Genomic DNA, 17399 nt, shown 5'->3' with positions numbered 1-17399 from the left:
GAGTAGACCAAGGACCTTAACCCCACCACGGATGACACCAAGGGGAAGGACGGTGGCTTTTCGACACCAGACGGTTGCCTCATGATCTTCGGAGGATTGGTGGCCTACGACTCCAAATGCCATCAGAAGGTCACGCGCCGTGAGGTCTATACAACCGAACTGGCCACACCTGTCTTCCTCTGGTGGTCTGAGTCTGCCATAACCTTAGATCGGACTAACCACCTAGAGAGCGTCCCATATCTGGGTAGATATCCGCTCACGGTCGACCCGATCGTCGGCATGAAGTGGCTCACCAAAAAACTAATGGATGGAGGCAGCAGCCTCAACATCATATATGCCAAAATGCTCGATGAAATGGGCATCGACTGGACATGTGTCCGCCCAACTCGAGCACCTTTCCATGACATCATGCTTGGAAAGCAGGCCATGCCACTTGGGCAGATCGATCTGCCCATTATCTTTGGGGATCCATCCAATTATAGGACGGAAACCCTCACCTTTCAAGGTGGTCGAGTTCCCCAGAACCTTCCATGCCATCTTGGGATGTCCATGCTACACAAAGTTCATGGCCGTCCCCTACTATACATACCTCAAGCTAAAGATACCGAGCTCCAGCGGGGTCATCACCATCGGCACCTTCTTCCAGCGCGCCTATGAGTGCAAGGTCTAGTGTTGCGATCATGCCATAGCAATCGTCGCCTCCGAAGAGCTCGATGCCTTCAAGAAGGAGGTCACCGAAGAAGCGCCTGACACCAAGAAGTCGACTGAGTCTTTTGAGCCTACAGAGGGCTCTAAAGAGGTCCTCATAGATCCCGACAGCCCCGACGGCAAGGTGGTGCGCATTGGCACCGTGCTTTCCTTGAAATAGGAAAACATGCTTGTCGGCTTCCTCCACGCAAACAAGGATATCTTTGCATGGAAACCATTGGACATGCTAGGCATCCCAAGGGAAGTCATCAAGCACACCTTCAAGATCCGTTCAGGCTCTAAGCCAGTAAAACAGCGCCTGTGTCGCTTCGACGAGGGAAAACGTAGGACCATCGGTGAAGAGATCACAAAGCTTTTGGCAGCCAGATTCATCAAGGAAGTGCACCACCCAGAGTGGTTGGCCAATCCCGTTCTTGTATGAAAAAGAGTGGGAAATGGAGGATGTGTGTTGACTATACGGATCTCAACAAAGCATGCCCAAAGAATCTATTTCCTTTACCGCGCATAGACCAGATAGTTGATTCTACCTCAGGTGCGAAACCATCTGCTTCCTTGATGCGTACTCTGGATACCATCAAATCACGATGAAAGAATCCGACTAGCTCATGACATCGTTCATCACCCCCTTCGGATCGTTTTGCTATGTCACAATGCCGTTCGATCTAAAGAACACTGGGGCTGCATACTAGCATTGTATGCTCAAGTGTTTTGGGGACCTCATCGGGCGAACCGTTGAGGCCTACGTGGATAACATTATGGTCAAAACCAAATAGGCTGACCACCTCATAGCTGATCTTGAGCAAACCTTTGCAAAACTCCGAGCAAACAACATCAAATTCAATCCTGAGAAGTGTGTTTTTAGGGTCCCAAGGGGCATGCTGCTTGGTTTCATTGTCTCTGAGCGTGGCATAGAGGCCAACCCAGAGAAGATCTCAGCCATCACAAGAATGGGCCCGATTTAGAATATAAAGGGGGTGCAGCAAGTTACAGGGTGCCTCGCCGTACTTAGCCACTTCATCTCATGCCTCAGCGAACGAGGTCTCCTCGTTAATCGACTTCTGAAGAAGGCCGATCGCTTTGAATGGACGTCTGAGGCCTAGGAAGCACTTGACATGGTTAAGCAGCTCCTGACAAAGCCTCATGTCAAAGAGAGCCAAGGGAAAAAAACTGAGATGAGCCCTAGCGGCCTTGCCCAACCCCGCTCAGTGGCGGACAGGGACATCTCGACCTTTCTTGTTTGATTCTAACCTCAAGCCAAACCCACAGAATCTCCATCAAGGAGAGGCCAACGGGCCACCTGAGCCTATCGAATGACCCAGGCATCTGCTAGGGGGTAGGTTAAGAAATAGTGGAATGCCACATGAGGGCTCTACCGACCCCGTCAGTGGATGACAGACCTAGATTCCACTCGAACATACCCGTTAGCGAGCTCATTGAGCGTGACACTCGAGCCATCGAGATAAGTGTCATCAGCTCAGCCCCTCCAGTTATGGAAACCGAGGATGGGGTGACGCATGAAACATGGCCAACCCCTATTTGACCCTAAGGGGCTCAGGGGCTCGAGCCGCTCGATCCTAGATTGATAGGCCAAGGCTCAAAGGCTGCCCGCGAAGGATCTGAGGCCGCCTCATGTCAAACAGAGCTAGGGGGAAAAGTAGATGAGCCTCAGTGGCTTGTGGCCGTCCTGCTTAGAAGTGGACAAGGCCGTCTCAACCTTCTTGTTTGGTCCTAGGCTCTAGTCGAGCCCATAGAATCCCCATTGTGGGAGAATCTATTAGAAGGCGAGTTAAGGAGCAATGGAATGCCCCCTAAGGGCTTTGCCAATCCTATCATAGGTGACAAAACCAGATTCTATCCGAACATCCCCGTTAGCAAGCTCACTAAGCGTGTCACTTGAGCCATCGAGGCAAGTAATGCTAACTCAACCCCTTCGGTACGTGCGAATACAAGAGTAGTTTCGCTATCCTCTCTTTGGTATTCAGTAACATTCGACCCCAGCAAACCGCAAGGGGTCGAATCTCACTCGGGGGCTGATAAAGGTATAAACACCCTTTCTTTCAAAACAGTCGCTGCATCGGACCTCTTTCTCACGTTAAGGTTAGTAGCAAGGTTTGTGGGAATGAATAACCGAGCGTCCCTGGTCAGACTGCAAAGAACCCACGCCCCGACGCTATGGTAACTTTGCTCACCAGCATAATTGATGTTTCCCTCTTACACATCTTGGGCCCTATAGTCAGATTGCATGAGCCCCTTTTTCGAATGCAAAAAGAGAAAAAGACGAGTTCAATCAAATGAAACAAAATTACAAACTTATTTAAACAAAATGAAATTATGAATCTGTTTTAAGATACAAAAGAGCCGACACTTGTCCATAGATTACCGATAATGTCCATTAGACCTAGTTGACTAACCATCCCCTCTAGGGGAGAACTATCTCTTCAACTATTTCTGCTAGGTTCTACGCGATAGGAGCCACCGCCTTCTCTATTCCGTCTAGCTCAGAGGCTTCATAGCCAGGCGTGAAGCCAAGGCTCATTGTCTCTAGGTCAATACTCTTGGTGTAGTTGGAGTGACCAATAGCGAAGGCTTGGGTAATCTCGGAGCAAAGAGCTTCCTCTCAAGCTGGTGCACCTGCGGTGTGATATCTACGGCAGCAGAGGCCGCAAGCGAGCTAGTTCTCTCCGACTGTGCCACCTCTAGGTCATCGAAGACCACCCTGATGGCAGCGCATAGGAGATCGTGCTCATCGCTCTCAGCCTGAAGGATCCCCCGTGTCTCGGCAAGCTTTGTGACCAGCCTAGCAGAGACGCTCTCGGCCTCCAGCCTTCGGGCTACCGTGGTTCCAAGATCGGCCCAGAGGGAGCTAACCCCCTGACACGCCTGATCATGCTCTTAGATGGCCTAGTCATGCTCCTCACGGGCCACGCCATGCTCCAAGCGGAGCCTCTCCATGGTCTGGTGTAGCTCATCTCACTCCTTGCATAGCTAGGCTATCACCTTGACGTCCAGGCTCACCCTCTACTGTAGGGCCATGGACCTTTCCTTGGCTCCTAGCTTGTGCTACCGCTCCTTCTCCACCTCAGCTAGGAGGTCAAGGACTCACTGGCGAGCCTCGGCATCCCTTTGGAGCAGCTCGTCCTACTCCTTTCGAACTCTGGTGGCCTCCTCCTTGCCCCACTGTGCCCTTTCTGAGAGTACCTCAAAACACTTCTCGGCGTCCTCTGCGTCTCGATGGGCCTCGGCCTCTCGCCGTCGAAGATTGTCTGCCTCTGCGGCGAGGGGGGTCAACTCAGCCACCCTCTATCGGAGCTGGGTGGTCACATCCCTCTGCAGTCGTGCCTCATCGATGAGGCGATCCTAGTCCTCCTTATGTTCGTGGAGGAACTGGGATTTCTCCTGGCTGTGAGCAATAAGAGACTGAAAAAGACGGTGGTCAGAACACAAAAATAGATAAAGGAAAAAGAGGACGGGAGGCAAGATTAAGTAAATACTCGACCTGTGGGAATGATGACATCATGCAGGGCACCCCTAGCCTAGTTTAGAGCTGCTAGCGTGGCTGTGATCCCCTCATTGAGACTCTCCCACTCCAAGCCTTCAACGACATCATAGAGGGTGAAGAGTTTCGATGATGGGTCCTACAGACTCACCCAATGGAGTAGGGGCTCATCCTACATAGGCGGATGGCTACCCCCTGATGTTAGGACTAGGGACAATTCCCCGCCGATCCCCTCGGCAACCACCACGGTGTACGGGGATCCCTCAGCCGCAACCCCCTCTGTCCTGCTCACAACGGGTGTCGTCTCTTGGGCCACTGGAAGCATAGGTCATGCCGCTACCTCGAGCACCACCACCGCAGCTTCTAGCTACGACCCATCCATCATAACCACCATCGCCTCTGCCTCCATCGGCGAGACCTCATCTGGCTACGCCACACCCACCGTGGTTGACGCAACAAGCGTGGTCGGCAGCTCCGCCCGCTTTGACGTTGGCAGCAGAATCACTTCCATCATCGGTTGCTCGGTGACCGCCGAAGGCACGGGCACCATCATTGGCGGCGCCTGACCGACCAATGAGGTTGTGACACCATCTCCGCTCTCGCCCCAAATGAGAGCGACGTCGGGCGACGGCCGCCGTCTCGCCTGAAGGGCGACACTCTTCTTGGGTGCCAGCGCCAAAGAGTGGCCCCATCTGAGGATGCTACAAGAAATGAAAGGCATAAGTCACAATGAAAATAGAGAAAAATAGAGAAAATAGAGGAGTCGGCGACTTACGTTGGCACTGTTGGATGGTGGAGACATTTGGGGGACGAACCCCTAGTTCCCTGCTCTACCTTATTGGGACAGGACTATTTTGAGCCCACCCCTTGATCTCGGGTCGAGGGGCTCGCCTCCCTCACATCTAGGGTCACGACGGTGGAGCCACTCCCCTCTCTCGATACCTCAGGCGCAGTAGTGGATCCGTCCACCTCTACCGGCTCTTGGGACGTGGCGATGGGTCTGCCCACTCCCGCTAGCACCTCAAGAGCAGCGCAGATCTACCCACCCCCACTAATTCCTGAGGCATGATGGTGGGGCCACTCCCCCTCGCTGGCACCTCGTGCGCGGCGGCAAATCTGCCTACCCCTAATGGTCCTAAGGACGGGCCGATGGTCTGACCCATCTCCTCCGGCCTCACGGCTGCACCTTCCCTTGCGTGGAACAGGAAGGGTCCCTACATGGATGAGTGGGTACCTGTCAGTGCATCCTCGCTCCCCAGGTCATCCCACTCTTTGTCGGTATCTACCTCTCCTTCTTCTTCCTCGTCATCGTCTTCATCACTATCGGTCTCCTCCTCGCGCTCCCACGTGCACAACTTCTGCTGCTTCTTCCTCCTCTCGTCCTCCTTTGCCTTCCGCTGCCACTCAATCGTGGCGTGGTTGGCCACTGCCACGATCGGATCCTTCGGCAGCGGAGTCGGGTGATCTTGGAGGGCGAGTCTCTTCGGCTGGCCCCCTATTTCAAAATTAGCATCAAGGGGTCAGGAGTTTGATTAAAAAGGAGTCACGAGGAAAGAAAACTTATGAAGGCGATGTACCCTGGTTCTAGCCGCATTGGGGGTGCCCTGGTACTGGATACACAAAATTGAGGACGGCGCCGGCATCGTCCCGCGGAGGCTCCATTGCCTCCTTGATGCACTGCGCCACTTCAGAAGGAGAGAGCGCTTCCTCAGCAAGCACCATCCTATCGAGCGCCACCCTAGGGGCCATCATGTGTAGGGGAAGCGCGCGCCTCATCAGCGGTGCCACTCTCTGCATGTGGTAGGCACCAATGATCCCCAACCCCTTCATGCCCCTCTCCTTCAGGATCTGGATGGCGGTGAGATGGTCCTGGATTCTCTTCTTATCCTTGTCTAGGACTCCCCACTTCCTCCAAGACTCCAGGAGCTCCTCGATGAGGCATCCGGTGAATTCCGGCAAGGGGCGGCTACGTCGTTCCTGACATAGAACCAATGCGAATGGCATCCCTTGTTGGAGGTCGACAGATGCATCGGCGGGTACTCGTTGACCCGGTTGTTGTAGGGCTAGATGCAGCACATCCCATCAACATGTTCAGCTCTTGCCTCTTCTCCCGCTTCTTTAGGAGGGTGACGGCGACGAAATACCGCCATAGGTCGAAGTGGGGACTAATCCCTAGGAACCCCTCACATAGGGCGATGAACGCTGCAATGTGCTGGATCCCATTGGGATTAAGGTGCTGCATCTCCACCTTGTAGTAATGTAGCAACCCCCGAAGGAACTTGTGGGTGGGGGTGGTGAATCCTCACTCATGGAATTGAGCAAAGGACACAACGTAGCCTTCGAGCGGCGATGGCGCATCCTCATTGCCGAGTAGCCTCCACTCCTCGATGGCAGTCCGGGTGCAAAGAAGGCCGCGGAGAACGAGGCTCTCTAGGCGCTGGAGGGTGATATCATATCTGCACCACGACTCCATTGAACGATTGGGGTGGGTAGATGCGAACTTGATGGCGGCTGAGATGCAGATGCGAGAGGCTTAGGCGATTGGCGGTGGATGTTGTGGACGCAAAGGCAAGGAGGCAATGTACAAAACTGTTGGGGCGAACCCTTTGGTTTTATAGGGGCGATGGATGCGAGGGAGGCAACCGCCCGCTTGGATCTCCATGCCTGCCACGATTCGCCACCACGTCACCACGTAGTATATGCGCCCCCAATCCCTATCCTTTCCCTCCAAACTCACGCCGGACATTTCGCCTTCCCGGGTAGACCAGAACTCTTTACCAGCAAAAGGATACAAGTCAAAAAGCATTCCTCTAGCATGACTAGGCCCAGGAGTTTTAGGGTTGGCCCATCAACGGTTTCGATGGCCGTCCCAAGGCACCCTTATGACAAAAAGATGATTGGCCAAAACTCATGCGCACAAGCATCACGATAGTCTTGGTCCACGATCGAGTCTTAGCCAGGCTGACTCTGACTGGGTCCCCATGAACAAGATGTTAGGATCCCAATTGAATTATCTGGATAACAAGCCGCCAAAACTCACAGTCATACCCGTAAAGGGTCTGAATCAACCCCAGGCAATTCTATCCAAATCACCCGAGGGCTCGGGGGCTACACCTAATGGGTGCACTCGCGTGCACCCTTTGGAAAGTTGAATGACCCTCCGGGCGATTCTATCCGAATCACCCGGGGGCTCAGGGGCTACACCCCTATGGGTGCGCTCACGCGCACCCTCTGGCGAGTCAAATCACCCCTCGGACGATTCTATCCGAATCACCTGGGGGCTCAGGGGCTAGTGTCGAGGACCGAATTCTAGGGTACCCAAAGAGGAGGAGCTAATGACCGTCAAACGTTGATGGTTCCGAATGCATAAGAACATGACTACACCTCTTGCCCAACGACTGAGGGTTAACTCTGCCTCGTTTGACCCCTGAGGGCTAACTCTGCCTCGTCCGACCCCTGAGGGCTGGCTCCGCCTCGTCCGACCCCTGAGGGCTGGCTCCACCTCGCCCGACTTTCGGGGGTAGGCGCCGCCTCGCCCGACGTCCTGGGGCAGACCCCGCCTCGCCTGACGTACGGGGGCAGGCTTCGCCTCGCCCAATGTCCGATGGCAGACCCTGCCTCGCCCGACGTATGAGGGTAGACTCTGCCTAGCCCGACGTCTGAGGGTAGGCTCCTCCTCGCTCGATGTCCGGGTGCAGGCTCCGCCTCGCACGATGTTCGAGGCCAGACTCTGCCTCGCCCAACGTCTGTGCGCTGCTCCTTCATAACTACGCGCGCAGATAAGGCGGGGCACTCAAGTCTATCGCAATACCGAGGGCCATACCCTGCACGCCTGCAGGAAGGTACCATCAGGATATGACTAGACGGGCACTTTATGCCCTTCCAGGCATGTTAGAGCCCAAATAGTGTTGTGGGCGCTGACATTTGTCCTATAGTGTTATGGGCTTCGGCATTTGCCCTTGGACACGAATCCTGACGGAAACATACGACAACCACTACGGTCCAGGAGGAAACTCACATCATCTACAATGACGGACGTGTAGTCACTGCGCCGTCCGCTCCCCGTAGGGTTACGGATCAACACCCCGGTCCGTCGCGCCGCCCATCGGGGAGGGATGGGACGTAGCCACTTGCTGATTGAGTCAGAGCGTGGCATCATCAATGGCAGACGCCCAGTATGGAGCTATCCCTGGCACCGTCTACCGTGTCAGCACGGCTGGCTCAGAGGAAAAGGAAGACCCGGCACCTTCGAAGGACCTTCTTGGCCTTTGATTTTTCTTCTTTCTCCTGTCTATAATCCCTGCTCCCCCTTAGTCTATAAAAGGGAAGGCAGGGCACCCCACTAAGGGGACAGATCAATTCCACACACATCATAACACACAGCTGAGCAGCAACCAAGCTCTCAACTACCTTTCAACCTTTTCATCAAAGACTTTGGACATGTCACTCTCTCGCCCGTTTGTATCCCCTACTATGATCCTTTTCAGTGCTAATAATACGAGCAGCAGTCACAAATTAGACGTAGGGACATTCTGTCCGAACCAGTATAAACCTTGTGTCTTTTATCACACTATCGGGCCCAACGCGCAATAAATACAAATTTACTAGTTGGTGTTTACTTGAAACACCGACACAAGTATTTGGCTTCTTCAATTCAGGTTAGTTTTGCACACACAATTAGTAATAGTGATATGTACGTAATTTTGTTATAACAGCACACGATGTTACAATACAAGACACACTAATAATAAGTACTGTACAAGACTACAAGTAGCCAGATTCTTTAGTGGGCGCCTTGGCAGGCAATTGCTCGATGGGGACATGTTGGTTGCATTGTATCAGTTGCGTTCTGCTCTACGAAAACTCAAAAGAATTAATGGACACAAACGCCTCATCATGAATCTCATGCTTTTTAATTTACCACCACTTGTTGGCTTCTTCTGCATGGTGCGCGTTTGATATCTCAATGTGGACATCGGTGACGAGTGACGACCCATCTGCCGTAGAGAGGAAGGGCAAAAAGATGAGTGGACCGAAGCATGCAGGAGCCAACAAAACTTGTGGCTGTGTCATGTGGAGGACAACTAAAATCCTACATGCGTCTATTCCGTTTCAGAGGCAGGGAACAGACTATACGAGTGCATGCCATGAATCATTCCATGCGTATGTAACAGTGAATTGCAGTTGATCCTACATACCATGAGAATTGAGATGGGCCACTGCACTATTGGGCACTGATGAGCACATATGTAGCAGTGAACACCAAGCAAGCGAGAACAAGTAGTTGGAGAATTATCGGTGACGTGTTTCTTAGGGCTGCATATATGCCCGATCATTGCTTGTTGCTCATTGGCGAAGCTTCCATTATCTTTGGTGTTAAGCTGATGGAGTTGTGTACGGCGATTGCATGCACGCGTACTTGGTTATTCATTTTTTAAAATGGGATCCGTATTATTTTGGGTATATCTCCTCAGCAGGTGACGGATGGAAACTTTATCCATCAGTCAATACTCCTCCCCATTGGACGAGTGGACATGACAAAAAGGCGAGCGGGTGAGCTGATGTAGATTTCGTGTGTGACGCTGGCGTGCTTGACCTTGACCCAGATGGTGGGCACCGGCTTCATGTTGGGCGACGGCTCGTCGTTGCCCGCCCCCCGCCGCCGCCCCTCTTCTACACGAGAATCCTGCCAGACCGCACCGCCCATACCTCCTCCGCCGGCACCTTGCTGTCATTCCCTCCACCGCCGCCGGCTGCAGCCACAGTTGCCGCCGCCTCCTACGTCGACCCCAGATTCACCGGTGCGCCCTTCCTGCTCTTGGGATTCGCCCCCAGCTTGCTTACCACCTCCTGCTCGCTCCCTCCCCCCTGCTTGCTCCCTCCCCCTTCGCTTCGCATATCGCAACGAACTTGGTCGCCAGCCGGACCTCCTCGGCAATGGCGTGAACCAAAGCCCAGCTAGCTAGCTAGCTAGCCAGACGGCCGGCAAACACGAAGGCAGGTGGGCAACGGGGATTGGAGGGAGAAGCCAAGGAAGAAGACCGACAGACGGAACGGATGGATGGATGGATGGAATGCGAATACCCAAGAGGAGGATAAAATCGGACGGAGGACGGAGGTGCCTGATAGATTTGTAGGATAGCAGGTAACTGCCGTCAAGTAAATATGTATTTCCATGATTTGGACGGAGGTGCCTGATATTTTTTTTTTGCGGTTGAAGCCCAGCTAGCTAGCTAGCCAGACGGCCGGTGAACACGAAGGCAGGTGGGCAACGGCGAACACGAAGTGATAATTACATATTACAACAGAAAATGAAAGTTAAATGTATGTTTTTATTGTTCCCATCCAAAACGACAGAATTATAGGAGTAAGTGATAATAAAACAAGAGTAAAATTCATGGCCGGTTATCCTACTATATACCATATTCTTATCTCGGTACGTGGGCATGAATCCATACCTGTTTGGATGAATATGAGACACAAACAGAGTTTAAGGACCAAAATGACACACTTTGTGAGTTGAGGGACCGGGATAACACACCCCTACAAGTTCAAGGACCGACCATGAACTTTACTCACAAAACAATGACAAAGGATGTATAAGCAAAACTTCTAATTGCAGCCCTCGTAACATCGCCTTTTAAAACCTCAACAAATGATATTTGTAGAAAAGGTGCATCCTATGTGATTGCCTGTTGCAATACATTTATGAGGATTCATAACCATTCCAAAATTGATTTGTAAAGTACATCCTAGGTTATACTACTATATACCATAGTCTAAAAAGACTATTGTTCTAGCTTTGTCCTAAGTCAAATCACCTTATGTTTGACCAAGTTTCTAGCCTTCTTATGCTAGAGGCATTCATTGTAGCATACACAATACTTCCTTTTGTCTTCTTTCTGCTGCTAGATCATTTAGGTTGTGTTCGGTTGCTTTCAAAGTGATGCATTGTATATCCTACATAAGTGGATGCAGGTTGAGTAGATGCACTGGTATGAAAAGAATAGTGTTTGGTTAGTTGTGCGGATGAACGCAATAATCCTGTATCTGTGGATGCAATAACCATGTAAAGGCATTCACATGGTTTCCTATTTGTGTGTGGACACGAGGACTCTTTGTCAGAGGATGACATGTGGGCCAACACTAAGTGCTATTCATTTTTGTTCTGGTACCCTTTAACCTAGGCCCTTATCCACCTTAACCTAGACCTATACCTTTATCCTATGGCAATACTAGTTGACCCTCAAATCACCTAGCATGCTTCTATCTCTAGCTCAAAAGGCTCAATCCTCCCAAAGTCATCATGTCGGTGTTTTGTAGATGACTAGTAAATTTATATGAATGTCGCGCTGCTCTAGGAAGATGATGGTAGCATCCAAAAACACGAGGAGTTATACTGGTTCAGGCCGGAGCCCTACGACCAGTCTCAGAGATGATCAAGTGCGTGTTTCTTGTTTGAATGCTCTGAAGTTCTTACAATGGGGGGGTGCAAGAATGGTGGAAGATGTAGGAGAGCTAGAGCTAGGAGATGGACTACTCGAAGGAAAACTTGGAGAGTCCAGAGAGGGTGAAGATGTTTCTTGGAAGGGTGCCCTGGCTGCCCTATATAGAGTCAGAGGCTAGACCACATACAAAGAAGAACGTTCTCCCGTCTGAGGAGTTGTGAGCCTGAGGGAGGGGGCCTAGCTAACTTGGCTTGCAAGTAACGTCGTCTTGCAGTGCACGTTCGAGCGTGTCTGTCATCATGGTCTTGTGCCCACATCGTGACATGGTGTGACATGGTGCTATAGTGCCGGTCATGGAGGCACTGTGGGCACGGTGATGTTTTGCTAGCCATCCTGCGCGACGTGGTCTCGCCATGGCCTTTGTCATCGCCTCCTGATCATCCGGGGGCATTGTACCGAAGTTGATAGTCGCCCTTGGGTCGTCGATTGTCTTGCTGTTGGTGGAGTTGGTGGCCACGATCCTGGTCTCTGGGGTCATGGCCCTTGCTGGCTTGGGTAACCTCTAAGCCAAGGCCATCATCGTGGTTCCCATCCTATAGTGGGTGGAATTGTACATATGTCTCGTCGGGCCATATTCGGACGGTGGGTCTCCGTACTGGCTGTCACCGCTTGGCGGTGGTGTCTTATCTCTACTGCATGGTGTAGGGATGACGTCTGACCGAGCTGAGGGGACTGCTATCCCCTCAGTCCATGCAGGGGTCAGTGCAGTGTGCTTGCTCTTGTCAGAGCAGACGCGCTTAGTGATCTCGATCTCTCCCCGTTCCTCCTAGGTGTCGGGACGGTGAGAGGTTGTGAGTTGTTGCGTAGTGTGCGGCTAAGGCAGAGAGAAGGGGTCTTGGCAAACCCCGACCTTAGTGTTTGGTTTGGCTCGCTCAGCTTAGTTGGGCCTCGATCATTTGGGCTTATATAGGTTGGCATATTATGGGCCGCCCGAGCGGCTAACTAATCGGTGCCTTTAGATACCCGGGGTATCATAACCCCGACAGTAGCCTCCGACTATTTTTGCGATCACGAAGTGATCGTGAAAGCGCTGATATGTGCGCGTGTTGAGTGCGGGTTTGTAGTCGTGGCTGGCTTGAGCTTTGGCGCTCGACCCCTTGCGGGCTAATGCGGTCGGTGGCTGTTATGTCCTGCCCTGCCCTAGGATGCCCTGACGGTGCAGTACGTGACCGCTGAGCCTTGCCATGTCAGTGTGCTATGTATCAGGATTCATGACCTAGGTGGGGCTGGGTGGTCTTGTCAACGCTGTACTGGCTCCGCCTTTATGTTGGTCTCGATTTCCCCAACCTCACACGGGCATCTAACATTGGTTGTGACCTCCCATGGTTCACCACATGGCGCAGGGGTCTCAGACTGCTCAGTCCGCCCTTTTAGCCTTTAACGGCGCAACCATTGAGGTGATGTTGTATCCTTTGTACTTTCTTAAGCGGCGTGGCCACTATTGTACTAGCAGATACTGAGGAAAGTTTCTTCTTTTCCCAAACGCCTAGGCTTCCCTTGTGGTTGCGGCGAGCCCCCGAGCCATGGGGTCAGGGTTGCACTTTTGGCCTAGGGTCACAGGAAGAGCCATTTGGCCCTATTGATGCGAGGAATCATCTCCCTGACCACTTTTTGCGTGGTCGCAAGGTTTTATGCGATCATGCGCTGGCTCGTAGGTCTTGTACCTTTTGCTTTTTCCAAGCGATCGAGCCATGATCACATTTTGGGCTTCACATTGCTTCGCGAGGAAGATAATGCTATGTCGATCTCTCCCAGAGAGGTCATGGACCTCTAACAGTTTGTGAGTCTCTGGAGCTAGCCTTAGGTCTTGGACCTAGGGCGTAGGGAGCAGCCGGTCGTGGCTTGGCCTCGACTTCCAGTAGGGTCATGAGGACCTAACTCCCTTTTTCCCTAGCGTCCTCGCTGACCTTGAGAGGTCATGTTGCCCTATCATAAGTTACTTCGGTTTCACTCCACACGGGGAAAGGCATGTGCACTATAACCTCCCCAATAGACGTGGAGTTCGGTTGTGCCTCATTGAGAGATGTCCTATAAATTGTCGGCCATTAAACCTGTCGGTCCTCAATCGCCTCTCCAGTGGTCAGAGGGCAAGATGCCTCCCCCAGAGGGGGTCAACCTGGGTGACTTCAAAGCAGATGGCTCAAACATAGAGATAGAAGGTCGCATGGCTTCGCACCACCGATTAGAGCCATAAGGGCCCATCTCACCTACCCCTATCCCTTTTTTGCCTCGAGCAGTGGTCCAATTGTGGGTTTCCTAAGCACGACACGGGGTCATGGTCATGGTGGGCTATTCTACGCATGGACTCGGTGGTGGTTGGCCTCCCTAGTCACATCTTGGCATAATGGCGCCCACTCACATGCAATCATGCATCACAGAACGCGAGCGCATGAATTGAAATGATATGGAAAGAGTGGGAATGCATAAGGCTTACTTGGTTCATACCGCTGGGTGGGCAACTATCGCTTCGCATTCCCTCCGCTCACTCCTCCTATGCTATGAGATTTCCAAGACGGTTAGTAAATGTAGTGAGCATGTGTGCTCTTAAGGTATCCACCATGACCGGTCCGTCTGGCTATAGATTAGGAGGAGTGGTATGGTGGGAGAGTCATCTGCTCTTGGGCACCTGTTTTGCTACTTCTTCCTCCTCGTTCTCGTGCACTCATAGCTTCATCCCCCTACTAAGCCGATGGATCAAGGCAAGAGTATGTGGGAGGAGTCGCCAGAGGCCGGTGGGCCACCACCGCGTCTCCGAGCTTGCCTACACAAATAGGCGTGAACTGGTTGAAGCTTGACCTGCATTGTCGTGTGTGCTTCTAGGGCCGTCTCCCATGCTACGGTGGTGATCGGAGGGTTGTCCCACGCTCATCGTGCTATGACCCCACCAACAGAGGGGTCAAGCTCGTCGTCCTCATCATCATCGTCTTTGAATGATTGGTGAGAGTTCCGCAAGCTTGTTCGCATGGCAGATGAGGCCCACTAGCGCTACCTCAACACTATTAGGGTGGCCCTCGAGGCCTCAAAGAGGGAGGCCGCCACCGCATAGGGGGTGGCTACCAACACCTAGGCCCGCATCATGGGTAAGGATGCTCTTCGTCTTGTCATCCTATTTATCATCCATAGCCCTTGACCTTCTTGTTGTCTTGTTGCCAGTGCTAGAGGAGCGCTGGTGACCTCCCATCACGAGATAGAGGAAGCTGGCCTCTAGGAGGTTCTCCTAATGGAGGCCCACGAGCGGGCTATGGTGGCAGAAATCTGACAAGGAGCCGGTGTCGCCCTTGCTGCCATAAAGCTGCGCACTGGCTAGGACTTCCATTGGGTAGAGCCTAGGTTCCTAGCCCATGCTGGGCCAACAGAGTGGGCGGAGCTAGTCGGCGACTTCACCACTGCTTGGAAAAGCAACTCCCACGTTGTCCGTGGTTTGCTGCATCCAAGCTCATGGATGAGTGCTTCATTGGTCATGCCAGAGATGAACACTCTGATCACATCCGCATCCATGATAACAGTAAGCTCATTGCACTGCTTGGAAAAGTGGTGGATGTACTCATGCAGTTTCTCTCGCTTTTTACTTGTGGGCTTTGAGATCCTTGGAATTTCCATGGCACACATATGTGCTCTAAAAGTTCCCTACAAAGATGCGCTCGAAGTCTCCCCACGAGTGGATGCTATCCATGGGGAGAAGCTCGAGCCATGCTCGGGTGCTTTCCATGAGGTAGAGTGGCAATTATTGGATGATGAAGAGATCATCATCCATCCCGCCTGCTCGATAGGTGAGGTAGAAATCTTCTAGCCATACAACAGGGTTGGTGTCCTTAGAGTACTTGATGATGTTCGGCGATGTGTGGTAACATGGTGGGAACGGTGTTTGCCAGATCCTCTTCATGAACGCCTATAGGCCATAAGCGCCCAGGCTCAAACTGCACCGAGCATCTCGGATCCTAGGGTGTCAGCCATGGTTGTCCGGGCCACTATCTTCATAGTGCGGTAGATTCCTACCTACTAAGTCTAGCCTAGGGCGTCTGGTGCCTTGAACTAGGTAAGCATTATGGTTTCTGACATGGTGACTATGCGCTGGGTTTTGCTCTTGCTTGTGTGCCACCACATTGTCATCATGTTGGCATATGCTCGGCGCGTGGAATCCCTTGGGGCACCACACGTAGAGGACATGTGCACAAGGCTGGCCTCAGGGTGCCACCTCTCCATAGAGCTTTGAGCCTATTGTACTGCCATGGTCTCTAGCAGGTCTCATAGCTCCTTGTGGATGCGCTTTCCTTCATCAGTTGAGGGTTTAGGGTCCGTTTGCATGATCTTAGCGGCTACTGTGATGTTCTGGCTAGCCTAAGGGAAGACGGGCGTCTCCCTCTTGCCTTACTAGATTTGGTCATACACACGGCGTGCCTGCTTGGCTTCATGGGCCCTAGCTCATTCCAAGCGCTCCTGGTCGTACTCCGCCTATTCCCTAGGGTTGCGTGGAATCAGATAGGCATCGTCCTCTGCGCCTCCTGACACCACCGACCCATCTTTTGAGAGGTGCAACATGCTGCACTCTGTCAGCAGATGATAGCTCGCCTTAGAATCAGACTCAGAATCTTTGTTGCCTATGGTCATTGACTGGAGGTCGTAGACAGACTCCGGATCCTGCTCCATCATCCCCACAAACCTAGAGGAACCTGGCGTCATCGTATGGCCATTGCGCCTGGCTAGCTCTTACTCGAAGAGTGTGATTGCATCCCGCATTTTTTAGGGTAGTGTGGTGCTAGGGTTCTAGAATTTGGCCTCTAGTGGCATGGGCCCACTCCCAGAGAGCTAAGCGAAAGCATTCGCCAACACGTAGAATCCGCGTCGGCTTAGCTCTAGCTCAGGATTCAATCTGAGATAGGCGTCAATCCTGCATGCTAGCGCATCAGAATCGACAATCACGGGACCAGCATGACTTAGTCCATGATCAAGCATCGGGATGTGCGTGCAGGGCTGCATTCCCTTCATTGAGGCGTAGCTGACCTACGTGGTCGGCTACCAAGTCTAAATCCCTAAAACATAGAGCTTGGTTAGGGAGAAGACTGTCAATAGGTGGTGGCTCGTCGAAGTTAGCAAGCTCAAGGCTTTCAAAGTTGATGTGACCATTGGGGGCCACGCCAAGAGCAAGTCCGATGTGGGTGCAGGGAGCCATCACATCCGTCTCAACAATCAAGAGTGCGTGGCTATCCCCTTCCTAGCGCACCAACTATCGGTGTTTTGTAGACTGACTAGTAAATTTATATGATTGTCGCGTTGCTCCAGGAAGACGATGGTACCATCCAAAAGACATGAGGAGTTATACTGGTACAGGCCAGAGCCCTACATCCAGTCTAATGTTGATATTTCTTAATGACTATTAGAGGATTCTACAAGTGCATGGAAGTATCAGGTAGCACTTCGCTCGGTGAGTATCGAGTGTCGAATTTATATTTTTTCCATAGGAAGGCGGAAGGCTAGAGTTTATATAGGACTAGGATTTGCTAGAGGAAAGCTTTAAGTTGATCCTAGGTAGGTGTAACACCCCGGGTGTTTAAATATTAAAAACAGGACATGTCATCATATGCATTACAAGGCATTTGGTCATATTACAAACTTTGATATGCATTCACTAAAACAAGATTACATTTGTGTTATGAGTGTTGAATTGAATTGTTTGAATCAAGTCAAAA

Source organism: Miscanthus floridulus, chromosome 6, assembly GCF_019320115.1.
Source record: "Miscanthus floridulus cultivar M001 chromosome 6, ASM1932011v1, whole genome shotgun sequence".
NCBI lineage: Eukaryota > Viridiplantae > Streptophyta > Magnoliopsida > Poales > Poaceae > Miscanthus > Miscanthus floridulus.
The sequence above is the reverse complement of the archived record's forward strand: the minus strand, read 5'-3'. Positions refer to the sequence as shown.